This window comes from Ictalurus punctatus, chromosome 27 (genome assembly GCF_001660625.3).
Source record: "Ictalurus punctatus breed USDA103 chromosome 27, Coco_2.0, whole genome shotgun sequence".
NCBI classification, from domain to species: domain Eukaryota; kingdom Metazoa; phylum Chordata; class Actinopteri; order Siluriformes; family Ictaluridae; genus Ictalurus; species Ictalurus punctatus.
Genome location: NC_030442.2, coordinates 7,367,404 through 7,375,000, shown reverse-complemented (window position 1 = coordinate 7,375,000; position 7,597 = coordinate 7,367,404).

Below are 7,597 nucleotides of genomic sequence, written 5' to 3'. Positions count from 1 at the left end.
CAGTGTGAAGCTAATCTTCTCTATCGGCTGTCAGTGCGGTGGACATCAAGAAACACACACACACACACACACACACACACACACACACACACACACACAGACTCTGCTCACTCCACCGGCAATGTCAGCTTGTCAGGCCACATATGTTCGTCGGCTCCAGAGGAGAAGCGAGGACACGGGCAGTCTCCGTCTTTTTCCTGTCTCTCTCCTCACACATATCTTGACCACCCACCCTCCCTCGTTCCCTCCTTCCTCTCCTCTCTCCCACCCCATTACTATGTCTTTCTCGCTCTCATTTTTCTCCTTTACTCAATAATTCAGCTTTCTTGGAAATCTATAACTCTGTATTTCATCCTCTGTGTATCCTGCAAGACTTTTCTCTTTGTGTTTATGTCTGAGGAGGGCCTTTTGTCGTCATTCTTTTGTGGATCGATACAGCTTTCTTTGTCTTTTTCGAGAGATAAGCACCTCATTTTGAAAGCAGAGGCTTCCTGCCTTGCTGTTGTTCATAGAGCCATTTATAACACACCCGTTCACAAAACCACCCTAGAGTCCTCCACTGTTAACATAGCTGGCATTACGATGTCCCGTTATATTATCAGTGTTTGCTGTCTGGAAAATCACAGACTCTCACTTGACTGTCGTTCACGTTGACTCCTGCTCAAGATGTCTTGGTGTGAGCGTATAGTTTAAGAGCACAGTTAGCAATATTTGGTGTAAAGTAGCTGTCAGTTTCGGTGCTTTCTGCTGAAGGAGGTGCGGCAGAGGCCACACCTCCTTCAAAACACAGACCGCGGCTTTTTCACGAGAATTGGCAGAGACAGAGCATGTCTCATTCACATGGAGCCAAAGACTTCCATTATTGGGGGGAAAGGTGGCTTAGTGGTTAGCATGCTTGCCTCATACATCCAGAGTTGGGAGTTCAATTCCCACCTCTTCCCTGAGTGCACATCGGGAGTTTCCTCCACCAGTCCAAAGCATTGTAGGCTGATTGGCATTTCCAAATTATCTGTAGTGTGGGAATGGGTGTGTGTAAACCCTTTACCCATCCAGGGGGTCCCCTGCCTTGTGCCCTGGGATAGGCTCTAGGCTCCCCCGTTACCATGTGTAGGATAAGCAATACAGAAAATGGACGGACCTTCTTTGGTCTATATTTATGGTCTTTATTTATATTAAGTTTGACATCTTGTATACAACCACAATAGTTGTCTTTCCTATATCCTTAAAAAGACCTAATCAAATAATTCACTCTGACTGAAATCTTTCCCTCCCATTAACGTTGGCAAAGATGTCTTCAGCCCTGTTCTGACCGGATTAGTTTTAAGTGGGGATGTGGAGTAATGTACTTAATAACAGTGTTATCTCTGGGATTTTAGTCCCAGCCGAGTCCATCATGTCAGTGATTTGTATAGAGTGTGCATTTCCATGCCCGAGATTACGCCTTCTTTTACTTAGCTTCCATTGTATTCTATGAGTAAAAGAATTGGAGACGCTCCAGAAAGCGTTCTTTTCTGCCAACTCTTGTCAGAAAAGCGACACTTCTAGGGGTTTTAGGCAAGTTATTGTGTCTCTAGCACAGGGATAGCTTACATACAGTATATGTTATGGGAACATAACTTGTACAGCCGAAAGCCCTTTAAGCAAGCAGTTATAATAAAGGCCAACGTAATCAGTACACTTTAAAGATATTAAGTGTATGTAGTACACACAGAACATTTGGTGTAAAGACCATGCATACATCATGAAGATCATTTATGCCAGGATAATTTGTCATAAGTCATAAGATGTACTACAGATGTCCTCTGAGAAGTGAAGAGATATATATCTGGTAATCTTATCCCATCTGAACAGTACTTTCCCCACATCTTTGTGCTCACTGAATAATATGTGATGTAGACGTTTACTATGTGTAAAGACCAATGGCTGGTTATATATTCAAAAGGATAATTAAGCCCCAAAGTTCAGATTGCATGGATAGTATGAAAATACTGTAATCTGCCATGTTGTGGATCAACAAATCCGGTCACAAATGTACCCAATTTGACACATTTTGATATCCTGTTTTGGTGTCTGGATAATTAGGCACTATAACCCCTGGATAACAATTGACATATCCAATGTCTGCCTACTAGTGTACTGACCTGCAGTGTCGAGTTCACGTCTCTCCACTTTCACTACTGAATATAGACAACACATCAAGTCAACATTCATTTTCTTATTCGAGGAAACCTTGCCCTTTCAGTGAATGGTGTCCAGGTGAATGGAGGGGTTCACACAGTGGGATAGTTTATGCATGACACTGTAATGAGAGCCAAAGCAGTGACACACTTCAGCATCTGATCTCTCTCTCACTCTCTTTTTCTGTATACATGGATATTGTCCCACAGTGAGAATTCTGCCTCTATCTGAGGTTCCTCCTCACGATATTCCTCTTCTCTTTTCCGCTCTGATTGGCCCGGCTCGGTTTTATCTCCCTCTGTGCAGTTTGGAAACAATAAAAAGAAAAGCGATGTGTCTTGTTCAGGCACTAAATAGCTGTCTCGTTTGGCCCCCCTGAGGTGGCTGCACATCACTGGCCACCCCATTCATCAGCCCTGGCACTGCCGCCTGGCCCACTGAACTCACACTCCACGAATGGAATGATAAAATACTTCACTAGGCCACAGACCACAGCGAGAGAGTGAGAGAGAGCGAGAGAGAGAGAGAGAGAGAGAGAGAGAGAGAGAGAGAGAGAGAGAGAGAGAGAGAGAGAGAGATTCTATTGCCCATTCTATATGGAGGATGTGAAAACCAAAACATTTTCAAAATCAAACAATCACACCTGCCGCTTTCCATAACCCCCCCAGATCCTTTCTCTCCAGCGTTGGATTTCACACACACACACACACACACACACACACACTGCAGTGACCGAGCCATTGCTGCACTGACTGATATAGCCATTATAGACAAACGGCAATCTTACGTGAACTGAAGAGATTTAAGCAGCCTAAACCCAGGGGATTGAAGTGTCCAAATAGTAGCTGCTTGGGGTCATGGCACTTTGAAGTCGAACAAATATACAAACACACTTATTTATATTGACTAAATCTTGACCAGAGTGCGCTACATCATGACTACTGTTCAAACCCTCAAACTCCACTAAACCCTCAAGTCCTATGGGACGTTCCATCAACAGGTCTCCATTATGTTGCCTTTTGTGTAGATCAAATCTTAGTTTTTCAGTTCTTTCATCAATCAGTGATAATGCTTCAAGCATGTGGTTATTGTAAAGTTAACCAACTGTTCAGCCATAGACACAATATATCTGACGTACACCCAGAAAACATGCATTTCATGGGATATCCTGTGTTAACATGATCAGGAATGATCACAGGCTGGACTTCATGGTGCTGTGAATTGATGATCTGATAGTGTGTGATATGGTCATTGGTTAGTATTTTTATTGTAGGCATGCTACAGTAGAACGGATCGTAGGTTGTGGTCAATTCAAACTAACATAAGATCGAATCACTAAATAAATCCAGTAGCTGTGGTATTGGAAAGTATTATTATCACTGTCTAATGGAATGAGTCTCGCAAAGCCCAATTTATAGCTATCTAGGCATTCTAGAGCATGGGTCAACAACCATGTTCCTGGAGATCTTCCTTCCTGCAGGTTTCATCTCCAACCAAAATCTAACACACCTGTTTTAGTTGATCAAGAACTTCTTATGGCAATGATTAGCTGGGCAGGTGGACACGATTATGGTTGGTGCTAAAGTCTCCAGGAACAGAATGTAGTGCATTTCTGCAATAAAAGTTTCCAAGAGCCACCTAGTTTCACAGAACGGACATTTAACTGTACAAACAGCCAACCACAGAGCATTGTTTGCAACCCGCAACAATCTGGAAAATGTGTATTTTGTTCCATGTGAACCAACCTGGAAGCTTCAGAGTATACAACCCCAATACCGCAAAGGTTGGGACAGTATGGAAAATGCAAGAAAACAAACAAAACGAGTCATTTGAAAATTCAATTCACCTTGTACGAGCCCATGTCAGGAGATCCGTTACAGACTCATGACGGTTTTTAAGACAGTGACGTCTGAGGGATCGGAGATCACATACATTCAGAAGTGGTTTTCGGCCTTGCCCTTTATGCATCGTGATTTGACCGGATTCCTTGAATCTTTTAATTATATTGTGCAGTGTAGAAGGTGAAATGCACAAAATTATACTGATTTGTTTTTGAGGAATGTTGTTCTCAAAGCGTCGGATTATTCGCTGACCCATCTGTTGGCAGATTGGCGCGCCTCGACCCGTCCTTGCTCTCGAAGGACTAGGCCTTTTTTGGAGTCTCCTTATATACCATGATTAGCCGATCGCCTCGCCTGTTTCACATCACCTTCTTATTTCAACTCGTCGCATCGCTATTAGTCCTAAATTACCCCTGTCCCAACTTTTTTGGAATGTGTTTCATGCATCAATTTAAAAAACTATGCAGTTGATCAGGTAAAACATCAAATACCTTGTCTTTATATGTTTTTTGTTTAAATACAAGTCAAAATACATTTACACACCACACCTCTTTGTTTTTATTCGAATTTTCCATACTGTCCCAACTTTTTCAGAAGTGGGGCTGTACTTGACAGATATTTTCCAGGCCTGACAGAGGGGTTTAGCAAAGGGCGTCAGTTCAAGAAACAAAACAGTGACAACAATAACAGGATAAAAACTAAACTAGACTACATTAGTGCCATTAGAAGTGCCATTTTTAAAGGCACTACAACATTAATGTAGCTTATAAAAACAAAGCAAAGTATGTATGTATACGAGAGAAAACATACCCAGGGCGTGTTTTCTGCTTGGCCACACTGCTCCTTCGAGGCCTGTGCGATTCTAACACTGCATGGCAGGGGCTTCCTCCAGCAGATGCTCCCTGCCACTGGCATCCTACTGCAGTGTGTGTGTGTATGTGTGTGTGTGTGTATGTCAGCATGGTGGTAATAGACGGAGAAATAAATCAAGTCATAGCCATTTAGTAGGCCAGGCTGCCGTGGTGTCATTAGGAATCCCGTCACAAGGGGAAGGGGTTTACATGGAACCACCACGGGCATGCAGGGGAATTTTAATTCTCCCGCATTAAACATGAGTCGAGGGTTGATGGATGGGGTGAGAGGAACGCGATGATGGGCCGCATTCAGAGAGCCAGGATACATACACACATACAGATGCAGAGTAGAAGAGGTTGCAGATAAAAATGATCTGGCTCAATGTGTGTGTGTGTGTGTGTGTGTGTGTGTGTAGACGGCAAGCTCGGTAATGACCCTGGACATGTCGTACAATGGCGCATATTTCTCCACCCAGCTGCCACTTTAATGAGCAGCTAAAATGGCCTTCGCTGAATAATTAATACTCCAGCCCATTAAGGAGGCATTAGAATGCATGCTACCTCTTATCGATCCTCTCCACCCGACATCTCTTCCTTTTTTTCATCTTTAACTCTAGTGCTAGGGTTGGAAATGGTAGTTTGTTGTGTGTGTGTGTGTGTTACTAGGCTGAAGTGAAACATGGACACTCTGGTTGAAATGTCAGTCGTGTAATTACATGTGTTGAGAGTTGCTGGCTGAGTTATGAAACACACTGACTCACTACAGAGGGTGTAAAAATTATCAAGCAGACTTCAATTAGACCTACTACATCTCTACATGCTTTATATCGTTTGCTTGTTACTGTAGATTCCTGGCTCTGTAGTGTTAATATACACAGATCATTAGATCATATCTTCTACGTTCAGGTCATTACAGTCATTTTAGACTGGTTATCTGTGGTTATGGTTATTCAGTGCAGCACATACATCCTGGGGCCCTGTGTGAGGAATGGCACCACAAGAAGATAAAATAAGAATGTTTATTCTTACGTTTTATCGATGAAATAAAACTGCTATAGGAATATAATCAACAATGGAGTAGTGTAGTAGAGACAGCCTGGTGCAAAACAGTTAACGTTACTACCCCGAAGTTGATTACTTTTCACTAACAGCACATCCTGAAGTGTTTTATTCCTCTTATACAACAGCGATTCATAAACCCTAAAGATTTTTTTTCCCAATTAAAGAAGGACATGTCGTACTTTTCATCCGTTTATAGTTACATTTAACGCGATGGAATGTCTGCGAAACAAGTTCCTGTTATCATATATGCTATAGTAGCGCTCTTTCCTTTACCAGTCTCTCTTAAAGTTAACGAGACAAAAGGGGGAAAAAAAAATCAGCTTGTCATATAACTTTAAGTTTCAGCGTTACCTCTGATTGTTAGCACTGACACTGGAGACTCTGAGAATGCTAAATAAAATACTTCGTCACAGAAAGCACAAAATTGCTTAGATGTGAAGCCCTGTGTGAGTTGCTACTATAGAAACAATTATATATTAGAACATTAATATAGAACTCTGATAGAAAATGAATCATCGTCTTCTGATCGATCAAAATCAAGAATGTAACTGAATTCAGTTGAATGGCAATTCTCAGTATTCATAAAACAGTAGGTGAGAAATACCCGGATGACCTGCGGCTTCTGCTGAGGTTCTGCAGTATGCAACCACTGGACATTGTGGATACTGCGATATCCCATAAGGCAATGGGAGTGGCGTGGAAGAGCGGTCAGAATCAGTGCTATGTAGTACATCTGGTCGGTATTCACGCTTAACACTTCTACTGGTCAGTACGTACTGTATCAACAGCCGAGCAGTAGGTACTGAAATGAACGCAGTAGGTTCTGTCATGGTATGCGATTTGGGATGCAGCCTAAGCGTTGTTTTATTAAGGCAATGTGCACTTTGAGGGTAAACCAGATCAACCATATGTTGTATGCTAGAGGTGTTTAATTTAAGTGATCAAGATCCAAGCCTTTTCTCATTTGATGTAAATGGTTTCCAATAAAATAAAGCCACAACCACTTCTCAGGACACCTATAACTATAACTACAACCTTCCCCACTTCAGTTTTGTGCACATGTTCGAATGTTCAGAATGTTTGAAGTGCGCTGAAAATTTCGAAAATGTCCAGCATATACAGGTGAGAGTCTTACTCCAAACACCGGGGCAAAATCGGGAGTGAGAGGAGAACACAGAGGACCGCATCAAGGATCGCACACACAGAAGCACATTAAGGAAGCTGTCAGCTAGAACGGCTCCGCCTGAGTGATATTTATGTGCTGCCTCTGATTAGCCGGGATTGAAAACAAGTGAAGTTCAACATGAGGCGTGTCGTTAATGACAGTGTTTAATAGAATGATTCTTTTAGAAATTATCCTCAAAAGATCAGGAGGTTGTGGAGAGTGTACATGCATTTATCGTGCGGAAGTGTCGATAGAAATGAGAATAAAATGATCGGTATCAGTCATGCTGCAGAAGGATCATGTAGGAGGTGTGACTTTTGATGGAAGGTCTGCTACTATTTTCTATGAGCTGTTTGTAATGCACTGTAATTCGAGGCGAGAGTGGAATGATTTAGGCACGCTGTGTTTACTCGCTACTGTTACGTCTTACGTGATGACGCACTCGGACTCGCACGAGTGGGCTGAACGTGATCGTGAGGAATGAGACTTGTTGATTT